The sequence below is a fragment of the Armigeres subalbatus genome, chromosome 2 (assembly GCF_024139115.2).
Source record: "Armigeres subalbatus isolate Guangzhou_Male chromosome 2, GZ_Asu_2, whole genome shotgun sequence".
In the NCBI taxonomy this organism is placed as follows: Eukaryota; Metazoa; Arthropoda; class Insecta; order Diptera; family Culicidae; genus Armigeres; species Armigeres subalbatus.
Window position 1 is genome coordinate 337,154,672 of NC_085140.1, and position 13,362 is coordinate 337,168,033.

At 41.3% G+C, this 13,362-nt stretch overlaps 1 protein-coding gene across 5 annotated transcripts in view; it reads right to left on the bottom strand.

Annotated features, from left to right (window-relative positions):
- The window catches only part of LOC134212817 (leucine-rich repeat and fibronectin type-III domain-containing protein 3), a 557,799-nt gene that overhangs the window by 100,701 nt on the left and 443,736 nt on the right, over nucleotides 1–13,362 (bottom strand). Inside the window, exon 4 of one of the 5 annotated variants that reach the window (XM_062691019.1) lies at nucleotides 4,082–4,131. The exons of the other annotated variants lie outside the window; for them this stretch is intronic. The gene's annotated coding sequence lies outside the window, so the exon portion shown is untranslated. The remainder of the gene's footprint in view (nucleotides 1–4,081; nucleotides 4,132–13,362) is intronic. 5 annotated transcript variants of the gene reach the window in all.

Below are 13,362 nucleotides of genomic sequence, written 5' to 3' on the forward strand. Positions count from 1 at the left end.
ATCCAGGACGTTGAGGCCATCTTCCAAAAAGAGTCCTGCTTCCAGCCTACGCGCAGCGACATCTCACTCATCGGAATATCCTCTCGATCGGACACCGGGACGCACACTTGCCCCCAGCCTTGTGGAAGGTCCCTATCCGCTCATCACAGTCGAGCCCATCCAGCCTGCGATCTTCAGCCGTCCCGGCCTTGTGTTTGAGGCAGGTGAGGGGACCTTCCAACAGCGATTATCAGGCAAGTACGCTTTCAATACGTTCGGTCCATCCTCCAAAAAGCCACCTGTTTCCAGCCCACGCTCAGCGACGTCTCTCTCATCTGAATATCCTCTCGATCGGACACCGGGACGCACACTTGCCCCCAGCCTTGTGGAAGGTCCCTATCCGCTCATCACAGTCGAGCCCATCCAGCCTGCGATCATCAGCCGTCCTGGCCCTGTGTTTGAGGCAGGTGAGGGACCTTCCAACAGCGATTATCAGGCAAGTACGCTCTCAATACGTTCGGTCCATCCTCCAAAAAGCCTCCTGTTTCCAGCCCACGCGCAGCGACGTCTCTCTCATCGGAATATCCTCTCGACCGGACACCGGGACGCACACTTGCCCCCAGCCTTGTGGAAGGTCCCTATCCGCTCATTACAGTCGAGCCCATCCAGCCTGCGATCTTCAGCCGTCCCGGCCCTGTGTTTGAGGCAGGTGATGGGACCTTCCAACAGCGATTATCAGGCAAGTACGCTCTCAATACGTTCGGTCCATCCTCCAAAAAAAATCCTGCTTCCAGCCCACGCGCAGCAACGCCTCACTCACCAGAATATCCTCTCGATCGTACACCGGTACGCACATTTACCCCCAACCTTGTGGAAGGTCTGGCAGGTGAAGGGACCTACCAACAACGAGCATCAAGCAACGAAAACAGTGGTCTGCGTATCTACTATCAGAATGTTCGCGGGCTTCGTACCAAAATCGATGACTTCTTTTTGGCGGTATGCGAAGAAGATTACGATGTCGTTGTATTAACCGAAACTTGGCTGGATGACGTCATACATTCAGCACAGCTTTTTGGAAACCACTACTCGGTGTTCAGAACTGATCGCAATCCTCGGAATAGCCGTAAAACCCGTGGTGGTGGTGTACTCATTGCAGTTTTGGCAAAGTTCAATTGTGTTGGTGAATCTGCTGTCGTCAGTGATACCCTTGAACAGTTGTGGGTTCGTGTCAATATGACCGGTTTCATTATCAGCATTGGGGTTGTGTACTTGCCACCTGATCGTATGAACAATCTTGATGATATTCAACGCCATCTAGATTCTATCGAAACGGTTACTTCTACTCTCAGAGCTAGCGACAAGGTCTTGCTCCTCGGTGACTACAATCAATCTGCTATTCGGTGGTGTTCGGGTGAAAATTCCTACCCATCAGTAGACTTGATACGCTCTCGTCTATCAGAATCCAGTTGCGTATTGTTGGACGGATTCAACTTTCATGGATTGACCCAGATTGTTAACTCAAATGGTCGTGTACTTGATCTGGTACTGGTTAATGATGCAGTGTTGCCAAGTTGCACAATACACCCTGCTGTTGAGCCGCTGACACCTGTAGATGTCAACCATCCTCCGCTTACCTTGGAGGTGTCGTACGTGCCGCCCATTACCTTTGAGTCTGGACATGATTCGAGCAGTTATAACTTCCGAAAAGCAGATTACTCTGCACTGAATGAAATGCTACTTGCAGTTGATTGGGATTGCATCAATTCTTTCGATAACGTCGACGATGCCGTGGACTTTTTCACCGACAGTATCGTTCGTGCATTTGCTATTCATGTTCCGATTGTAGGACCTGCACGGAAGCCTGCGTGGTCCAACCACAGATTACGAATACTTAAACGTCGCCGTTCTTCTGCACTTCGTAGATACTGCAATTATCGTTCCACGTACAACAAGCAGCAGTTCAATAGTGCCAGCAGTGTATACAGAAGTTATAATCAGTTTTTGTATTCCCGATACATCAGCCGCACACAACGAAATCTGCGTCTAAATCCCAAGCAATTCTGGAAATTTGTTAGGTCCAAACGGAACGAAGATGGTCTTCCTACGTCAATGCAACTGAATGGTGTCTCTGCTGACACTCCCGCTGACAAATGCGAGCTCTTTGCTTTGAGGAAATGTGTGCCGGGCGATTCGGAAACTGAAATTTTCTTTCCGTGCTGGGCCGGACGGGATACCCGCTGCTTTGCTGCGCCGGTGTTCAAGTGCTTTTATCAAACCGTTAGCAAAAATCTTCAATCTCTCGCTTCGAACCAGAAAGTTTCCCATGCGCTGGAAATCGTCATACCTTTTCCCAGTACACAAGAAAGGGAACAAATGTGATGTAAGCAACTATCGTGGAATAACCACTCTCTCCGCTTGTTCGAAAGTTTTCGAAATCATAGTGAACGACACGCTCTTCGCTTGCTGCAAGCAGTACATCTCAACGGACCAGCATGGATTTTTCCCTAAGAGATCGGTCGCGACCAACTTGACAGAATTCACAACAACTTGCATTGAGGCTCTTGATAACGGGCGGCAAGTGGATGCTGTATATAGAGATCTCAAAGCTGCTTTTGACCGTGTTGATCATGGTATTCTACTTAGTAAACTGGAGAAGTTGGGCGTTTCCTCTGCGTGCGTGGATTGGTTTAGATCCTACCTGACGGATAGAAAATTGCGTGTGAAAGTCGGATCATATTTTTCGGATCCTTTCGTTACTCCATCTGGGGTACCACAAGGGAGTAATCTGGGACCATTATTGTTTTCAATATTTGTCAACGATGTGACACTGGTGCTACCACCTGGAGTGAGGCTACTCTATGCTGACGATGCAAAGATATACATTGTCGTCAATAGTCTTGAGGACTGCATTAAACTGCAAATGCTTTTAACCCGTTTAGAGGGGTGGTGCGAGCGAAACCATTTGTCACTCAGTATCCATAAATGTCAGACAATAACGTTCAGCAGAAAACGAAAACCTATTATTTACAATTACATGCTGTCTGGGACAGTTCTTGAGCGAGTGAAACACATCGGGGATTTGGGAGTTATACTTGACTACGCACTAACCTTCCGTTTCCAAAACGATAGCACGATTTCTAAGGCAAACCGACAACTTGGCTTTATAATAAAAATCGCCCAAGGAATTCGTGACCGATATTGCCTGCGATCGCTCTATTGGGCGCTTGAACGATCAAGGCTGGAGTTTGCTGTCACTGTGTTACCAAACCACTTGGATCTCGAGGATCGAGTCTATGCAAAAAAGTTCGTGCGCTTTGCTTTGCGCAATCTTCCTTGGCGTGATGGCCAACATTTCACTCCATATGAAAACCGCTGTCGGCTGCTTGGGCTGGATACTTTAAATGTTCGACGCCGTGTGGCACAGGCCATGTTCGTAGCGAAAATCCTCAATGGTGCTTTTGACTCTCCAGCAATACTTAGTAAGATGAATTTTTACGCTCCTATGCGTCCGCTGAGGAGAAGGGACTTCATTCAGCTTGGTGCTCGAAACAGTCGATATGGTCAGCATGATCCAGTTCGATATATGTCATCCAATTTCAACGCAGTGTTCCACCTCTTTGATTTTAATCTATCGCCAGCAAATCTACAGCGAGTTTTCACAACACACTTTCGAGACACCGTTTGACACAAACGTAGTTTGTTAAGTTCTGTTTTACTGTAGTGATTAATTCTTGTGTATTATGATTATGTATTATGTGTATGCTTGTTAGATTCAGTGATAAGTTTTACCCTTGTAGTCATTGAGACATCAGATGTCAGATGACAATTACTGCTAAATAAATAAATAAATAAGAATAAATAAATAAATCATCAATTCCTTCCCATTCCCCATGACCGTGAGGACGTGACCATCGCCGTTATCGACCATCCAAAATAGAGAGCTCTCGGACTGTGCATATTGAGGTTGGAGAGCAAATCCCATGCTTTCATCCATTGGTTCCCTGTGCAATTGCGATTGTTCTGGTCGATCACGGAGTAGCAACTACGAAATACATGGTCATCATGCTCATGCTCAATATGATTTGGTTTAATTGGAATGTACCTTCAAAATCTTGAGACGAGCATCAAATCAGGGCAAACCACAATACGTACCTGGAATGAGAGAAATAAAATGAAAATTAGCTACATGCAGATACAATTAGGAAAAATATATTTCATCTGTCACAAATAATTGATTTTGATAAATAAGGGGTGGGAAATATTCTCGATTTCCTAGAACAATGGCGCTCAAACCTAGGCTAATATGCCAGGGCAAGCTTATGATGATATTCCTTAACTATATTCCTACCAACCATCCAGCTCCTTGAAATCTATGAGGGCGTCGGTGAGTCGCTGGCCTCTTGTTAAGTAGATGTCACATCATCATTTCCTTCCCTTCCCCAGTAACAGAGAAGATGGGCGTGGCCGGCAATGGTAGCTTTTATGCTTTATCATTTGGGTCCTCCAATTGGGTTGCTATTGAATCCCAAATAGTAATCCATAAGCAATTGGAATGAGAATGTTAAAGAATATACATGACAGCTGACAGTATGCAATCTACGAAATACTCCGTTACAACGCAACGCAACGCATGAAGATGTCTAAAAACTAATTGAACATATCTACCTTCTATTTGTCTATCAAAAATTACTACCAGTTGTATACACTCAAATTAGTTTTTTTTAACGAAAAGTCATTTCGTGTATGTGCCAAAAAGATGCAGCACACATTCTAGTACCGGATGACATTCACCTAAATGATGATTAGAAGGCGATGGCAGTCACTTCCATCGTCGTTGCCTTTCCAGATTTGTAGTTTTTTGTTGTTGCTTCCCTCCGTATGAATAGTGTTATTAAAACCATTTAGACTCGAAATGGCCATGTGTATTTTTGCCGTGCTGTGTGATCCTTTCGTTCTATCCGCTTTTGAATACAAACCTAGATTGAACGAGCTTCCCGATGACGATGGGCGAGAGGAAATTGGCAAACATAAAAGCCAAAAGAAAAAAAAATCTTGCAGCTAAATTAACTCGAGAACTCTGCTCTAAAAGTTGCTGTTTCAAACCACCAGCTACTTTGGGGCTGGGCCGAATGCATTTGGCAACAACTTTGTCGACGTTTGAGAGCGTTAGATACAGAGGCTGCTAAATCGGAAAATATGGTTATAGTTATGGGATGTGGACCATTAGCGTGACGCTCATGTAGTGGCGAGCAACTTGAGTGCATTCTTGCGCTCAGTTTGGTGTGCACAGGATGATGTGATAACTATTAATTCTGTTTGATAGTTAGGAGTAAGTAGTACGAGGTGGAAAAATCTTCCTAGTGCATTGATTTCCTCTGAATGCAGCTGTGGCATAGTTGTTTGTCCCAAATGTCGTACTTTTTGTCAAAGGTTTTAAAATTAGATCATCTAATGTTTAGCTATCCTGCGTTTGAGGTTTGTTTCGTTAATGTTGAGTCTACGTGCACTTGTCAAATAAACTTTCTTCCTATTGAACTTTTCTCTGATGACAGCACAGTATTGATCAGCTCTCAATATTTTAAGCTTCTAAACAAACTCTAGATACCAAAGTGACAACACTCCCCCTGACGATATCTCAATATTGTGCATATCCATGTGTCACTATCGCACAATCGGTGACAGCAGAAATGCAATCAGACATTTCTTTTCGACACCCTTCTTCAGATTCAAACATACCTACTGTCACATGTCACTCGTTGGAGTTGAAGGAATCAGCACTGGTCCGGTGGGAAACGGATCCCCTTCTCTAACCGGATAGAAAAGACCCGTCCATCTGTGCCCGTTGAGCAACTTTTAAAATCTCAACAGTTGAAGAATCCGTACCTGTTCAGATCTGATGGCGAATTATAAAATTCCTCCCATCAGCGTCGTTCATCATCGTACCCTTCCGTCCGTCGTTACCGAGTGAGGCTTTTATGTTTTCAAATCGGATCACGTTGCTACATTTACGGAAGTCAATTTATTTGCCTTACCTCCGGTCAGCTGGGATTCCGTCGTCGTCGTAGTGCTACATTTCGTACTGATGGAATGTTGAAACTACTTCCACGACCGACGTAGTTCTGAGTGGTAACAACCCTCCTTGCCATTTACCATGCATATAGTTTGATGCCAACTCCTCACCACCACCCGTAACATATGTCATGACAAGACGATGACATGAATGATGACAAATAATAATATTATTTCCCGAAGAGAGCAAGGAGAGGAAATTTTCAACAGATCGAAAATTCATTTCCGGTCGCCCGGTTTGGATTGCTCGGATGTTCCGCTGCACTGGATGATGATGATGATGATGATGATACTGCCATCTATTGTAGCAAGGCACCTGCCGATAGCACTGGCCATATCTGATAAACGATTTGATCATGATTATACTATTGTTTGTATTTCATCAAACTCCTGTATGAAGGGCCAAAAATGGATGTTCCGCTGCACTGGAGTACCTATATTCGATTTTCGTTTTTCTGTTTTATCGTTCTTTCACCCGTAATAAATGCAGTTATCACTGGCTTGTTCTGTAAATTATGTTTGAATGTTTTGGATAACATTCCAGAACTGAAAGGATATTATCCTAATATAGAGCTCATTCGAGAAGTAAGAACTTAATGTGGCAACACTCGTTCCTGCTATTTCGTAGTTCCTTATCTCATTTTTCTAGCTCGGATCAGGTCCTGAACAGAAATGATTGTATTATGGTTTTCAAGACTATGGCTTTGTTTCAAAACTTGCCGAATAAAAGTCTTCTTATTTGTCATTTAAGTAAAATACTTCTCAACCTTCAAGCCAAGTCTTATCTTTGCGTTAGGTAAATTCTTTCGTTTTTTTATTGCTCCAAATGATATCCGAGTACCACTTCTCAAATCGAAGAAAGTATTGAACATCGGATGAGGGAGTGGCGTCTGATGTCAAGCATATGTACCGAAATGGGAAAGCATTTCCGTCCCCTCATATCGCCGCCGGGTCGCCCCACCAGTCAGTATCATTAGACACATCTAGCATTTCGGTAACGTAATAAATTTACTGGGGTGGATGTTTTTGGATCCATATAGAAGACTGCGTCGGGCTGACTGTTCTTCTGCTCGATAAAGTATAATTTTAAAAATAGCATTCTCCTCGGCACTCGGCAGGATAAAATTCTTCTGGCGGTAGCAGCAACGTTGCATAATCCTCTTGGTGCTGGTGCAAGAAGGATGTAAAACTGACAAGGGGAGGGTTGGATGCTCCCGGGAGCTAAAAACGATATCGCATTCCTTTTTCGATTTAATGGAGGGAAGTAAGAAGGAATTCGTGGGGTTATTTGTATGCGGGAAGTAAGCTCCGACGGAGCAAATGAGGCATGCTTTGGGAAGAGTTATGAATAGCATCGGAATGGTTAGTAATGGAAAGGATAGAAGCAATCTGTTCAACGCATATCATTGCGATGTGTGCCAAGTAACAATTTTAAGGGCTGAAGTAATACCAGATAATTGTTGGTTTGGGGTTTGAAGTTAATCTTTTGATGAACAAAAAATATCAATTTTTCGAAAATCATTCCACATGTCAACGCTTCAAATAATTTCCAATCTATGTGTTTTCGCTGCGGAGTAAAATAAATCCTCCCCTATTATAGAACCGATAGAACCGAAATTTATCTTATTTTCCTATTTTTGCATTCACTTGCCGTAGATTCTAAATAGCATGCAAGCTACCGGGCAAGCAGTACCTATGTGTTATTTTTTTTATTTATGCGGGTTCCCATAGATTATTTTCTGAACAAACCAATTGTTCCTTTCGGCTCACGGAAAGGCAGCGAATTCCTCGGTTTCTTGTAGCAATAGTTGTTGAACCTATTTCCTTTCTTAAACCTAAATTAACAATGAGGAAGTGGCCGACATCTCCCGACAATAACTGCTTTCTAATCCCAAGAAGACTATTCAATCGCGACTAGCAACTACGGAGAGTACAGTCAGTTCGACACAGCCTCTTGACGTAGACACTATTTCAAAAATGTAATCAATATTTTATCATCTTTCATTACAGGTAAGGTCTTTGAAACTGTAACTAAATCATGAGCACGTAAACAGCTGAGGATTAACTATTTTAGGTAAAATCAAGTAAGTCACTAAAACTAAAATGAAATGGATATCTGATAATAATGTGTATCCCAATTTTCTACTACACGCAGGTGAAAAGCCGTTCTATCTGACACTTGTATTTACAGTTCTACTTCAAAATAATGAGAGAAAGCAATTTCTTCGGCTTGTTTTATTCAACATGCAAGCTTATCACTATAAAAACGTTCGAGATATAGATTTAATTATTGTCTTAATTTGTACTGCTTCTGTTTATTTTACACCAGATTTCAACCAAATTGTGAAGAGTAATTTCTAAAGCACCCATTTTTTGAAATGTACAATTTACCTAACCTTTATGTTTCCAACCTCTTTTGCGTCACCAAATTTCGATGATGTTTTCACTCTGATTATCTTCGTCTGTCCGATTTGCTTCAGACTTAACCAGAAATTATCATTGTTTTAGGTTGGATTGGAAATTAAATGATTCTGGTTTTATACGGAAGCTTCGTAGGGTCGTCCTGTAGCCATTTCACACATTTTTGACTATCTTTGTTTGTTTTTTTTTTGTTTTGCGATGTCTCTGAGCGAAATGTTATTTGGCCGAACTGGTATTATGATCGAATTGCTATATTGCCGAATGCCGTTTTCCGAATAGTTAAAAAAACCTCACAAAAATACGAGAGAGGATGGGAGAGAATGAAATGTGAGAAATAAGCAGAAAGAAAAACGAGATGTGAGCGTTCAGAATTAAGAAGTGAAAAGTGAGACACTATGAGATGTAAGAGGTGAGATGTGAGAAATAAGAATTTATTTCTCCCTTCTCATTCCATGCTTAACATTTACAATTTTTCACTTCTCACAGTGAGACGTACTCCAATCCTAATTCCCTCTGCTCATTTTCACTATTCATTTTCCTGCAGCAAATGCATGTTGTCTGCAGCAAACAAACAGTCCTGCGATTCGGTCGAGATTTTATTGCTGCACGATAGAAATAAAAATGATTTATTACGCGTTTTATCGTGTTGTGTGCGGGTTAGGGACAAAAGGTCGAATGACAAAAGGTGAAAAGGACAAAAGGTCTAAAAACAAAAGGTCGTAGGGACGAACGGTCGAAAAGGACAAAAGGTCCAAAGAGTCAAAAGGTCGAAAGGACAAAAAGTCGAAAGGACAAAACGTCGAATGGGGAAGAGACCAAAGTTCGAGAAGAATAAAAGATCGAAAAAGACAAAAGGTCGAAATGCATGACCAATCATGCTCACATGCTTAATCACGGACTAATTGCTTCACTTATTGACCGCGTCCCATGCGAATCACGTTCAATCCCGAACTCCGTATTTGTCTCCGTACCAGATCCAAGCAGAATACAGGTCCACCAAACACCATATAGAAATCTTTTCGTTTTCGCGACGAATAAAACACGCACTGTACTCGCTTGCTCGATGGCTACTGCAAACTATTGAAGATCGCGCTTGTTTCGACCGGACCAAAGCGCAATACATCCGAAAGGGACAAAAGGTCGAAATAGACAAGAAACTGAGACCAGGAGAATCAATTTCGCGTAACACAAGTTTTACTCATTTCTCAAATCAACAATCTTTTGTATCTCTAATAGAACTATCTAGATATTCACATTATTGTTTCATAAAAATTATGAGAAAATGCAAATCCAATTCCAATCCAAATTCAATCCAAATCCAATCCAAATCCAATCCAAATCCAATCCAATTCCAATCCAAATCCAATCCAAATCCAAATACAATCCAAATCCAAATCCAATCCAAATCCAATCCAAATCCAATCCAAATCTAATCCAAATCTAATCCAAATCCAATCCAAATCCAATCCAAATCCAATCCAAATCCAATCCAAATCCAATCCAAATCCAATCCAAATCAAAACCAATCCAACCCAATCCAATCCAATCCAAATCCAATCCAACCAATCCAAACCAATCAAACCAATCCAAACCAATCAAACCAATCCAAACCAATCCAAACCAATCCAAATCCAATCCAACCAATCCAAACCAATCCAAACCAATCCAAACCAATCCAAACCAATCAAATCCAATCCAAATCCAATCCAAACCAATCCAAATCCAACCAAATCCAATCCAAACCAATCAAACCAATCCAAATCCAATCCAAACCAATCCAAACCAATCCAAACCAACCAAATCCAATCCAACCAATCAAACCAATCCAATCCAAATCCAATCCAAACCAATCCAATCAACCAATCCAAACCAATCCAAACCAATCCAAACCAATCCAAACCAATCCAAACCAATCCAAATCCAATCCAAACCAATCCAAACCAATCCAACCAATCCAAACCAATCCAAATCCAATCCAAACCAATCCAAATTCAATCAAACCAATCCAAACCAATCAAATCCAACCAAAACCAATCCAAACCAATCCAAACCAACCAAATCCAATCCAAACCAATCCAAACCAATCAAACCAATCCAAACCAATCCAAACCAACCAAATCCAAACCAACCAACCAACCAATCCAAACCAATCCAAACCAATCCAAACCAATCCAAACCAATCCAAACCAGATCCAAACCAATCAAACCAATCCAAATCCAATCCAAACCAATCCAAATCCAATCCAAACCAACCAAATCCAATCCAAACCAACCCAAACCAATCCAAACCAATCCAAACCAACCAAATCCAATCCAAACCAATCCAAACCAATCAAACCAATCCAAACCAACCAAACCAATCCAAACCAATCCAAACCAATCCAAACCAATCCAAACCAATCCAAACCAATCCAAACCAATCCAAACCAATCCAAATCCAATCCAAACCAATCCAAATCCAATCCAAACCAATCCAAATCCAATCCAAACCAATCCAAACCAATCCAAACCAATCCAAACCAATCCAAACCAATCCAAACCAATCCAAACCAATCCCAAACCAATCAAATCCAATCCAAACCAATCCAAACCAATCCAAACCAATCCAAACCAATCCAAACCAATCAAATCCAATCCAAACCAACCAAACCAATCCAAACCAACCAAACCAATCCAAACCAATCCAAACCAATCCAATCCAATCCAAACCAACCAAACCAATCCAAACCAATCCAAACCAATCCAAACCAATCCAAACCAATCCAAACCAATCCAAACCAATCCAAATCCAATCCAAACCAATCCAAACCAATCAAACCAATCCAAACCAATCCAAACCAATCAAATCCAATCCAAACCAATCCAAACCAATCCAAACCAATCCAACCAATCCAAACCAATCCAAACCAATCCAAACCAATCCAAATCCAATCCAAATCCAATCAAACCAATCCAAACCAATCCAAACCAATCCAAACCAATCCAAACCAATCCAAACCAATCCAAACCAATCAAATCCAATCCAAACCAATCCAAATCCAATCCAAACCAACCAAATCCAATCCAATCCAACCAAACCAATCCAAACCAATCAAACCAATCCAAACCAATCAAATCCAACCAAACCAATCCAAACCAATCCAAACCAACCAAACCAATCCAAACCAATCCAAATCCAATCCAAACCAATCCAGTCAACCAATCCAAACCAATCCAAACCAACCAAACCAATCCAAACCAATCCAAATCAATCAAATCCAATCCAAACCAATCCAAACCAATCCAAACCAATCCAAACCAATCCAAACCAATCCAAACCAATCCAAACCAATCCAACCAATCCAAACCAACCAAACCAATCCAAACCAATCCAAACCAATCCAAATCCAATCCAAACCAATCCAAACCAATCCAAACCAATCCAAATCCAACCAATCCAAACCAATCCAAATCCAATCCAAATCCAATCCAAACCAATCGAAACCAACCAAATCCAATCCAAACCAATCAAACCAATCCAAACCAATCAAATCCAATCCAAATCCAATCCAAACCAATCCAAACCAATCCAAACCAATCCAAACCAATCCAACCAATCCAAACCAATCCAAACCAATCCAAACCAATCCAAACCAATCCAAACCAATCCAAACCAATCCAAACCAATCCAAACCAACCAAACCAATCCAAACCAATCCAAACCAAATCCAAACCAATCCAACCAATCCAAACCAACCAAACCAATCCAAACCAATCCAAATCCAATCAATCAAATCCAACCAAACCAATCCAAACCAATCCAAACCAATCCAAACCAATCCAAACCAATCCAAACCAATCCAAACCAATCCAAACCAATCAAATCCAATCCAAACCAATCCAAACCAATCCAAATCCAACCAAACCAATCCAAATCCAATCCAAACCAATCCAAACCAATCCAAATCCAATCCAAACCAATCCAATCCAATCCAAACCAATCCAAACCAATCAAATCCAACCCAAATCCAATCCAAAACCAATCCAACACCAATCCAAATCCAATCCAAATCCAAACCAACTCCAACCCAATCCAAATCCAATCCAAATCCAATCCAAATCCAATCCAAATCCAATCCAAATCCAATCCAAATCCAATCCAAATCCAATCCAAATACAATCCAAATCCAATCCAAATCCAATCCAAATCTAATCCAAATCTAACCCAGATCAAATCGAAATCCAATCCAAATTCAATACAAATCCAATCCAAATGCAATAAAAATCTAATGCACTTTCAATGCAAATAGAATTAAAAAAAATTTGATTTTGAGAAATACAATTATGGGGAATAATGATTTGTTTAGTCTAACGCGAAATCATTTCAAGCGTTTGCTCTGGTATTCGATAAGCGCGCATTATTATCGCACGATTAGCTAAAATATTCTATTGTACTTTGTGGTCGCTAAGTTAATTGATGTTTTCGATTAACACGTCAGATAGGGAAGAACGTGAGTAGTACATTGTCAATGCGTTTTAATATATACCTCATGGATCGCATCAACGGGCTTGGTATTCATATGGCTACAGCTTCAGCCTCATACGCAGGAGGTCGTGGGTTCAATCCCAGGTCCGCTCCATTCTCCTAATTTGTATCTTTCTCTATATTTCTCATGTTCTAGCAATCGACTTCCATACCGTTTCCATTTCTATCCTATACCTTCAACTTGACTATCCTAGCAGTATATGCTAGAATTGGAAAGGAATTAAAAAGCTCGTTTCCAACATCCAATTAGAAATTCCATCAGTTGTTTTCTCCTATATATCACATTGGCAGCTTGTTAACCAAGACAAACCTCTGTCTCTCGAACTTAACCCAAAAAAAATCCAATAAATTCCGTATGAACTCGTGGC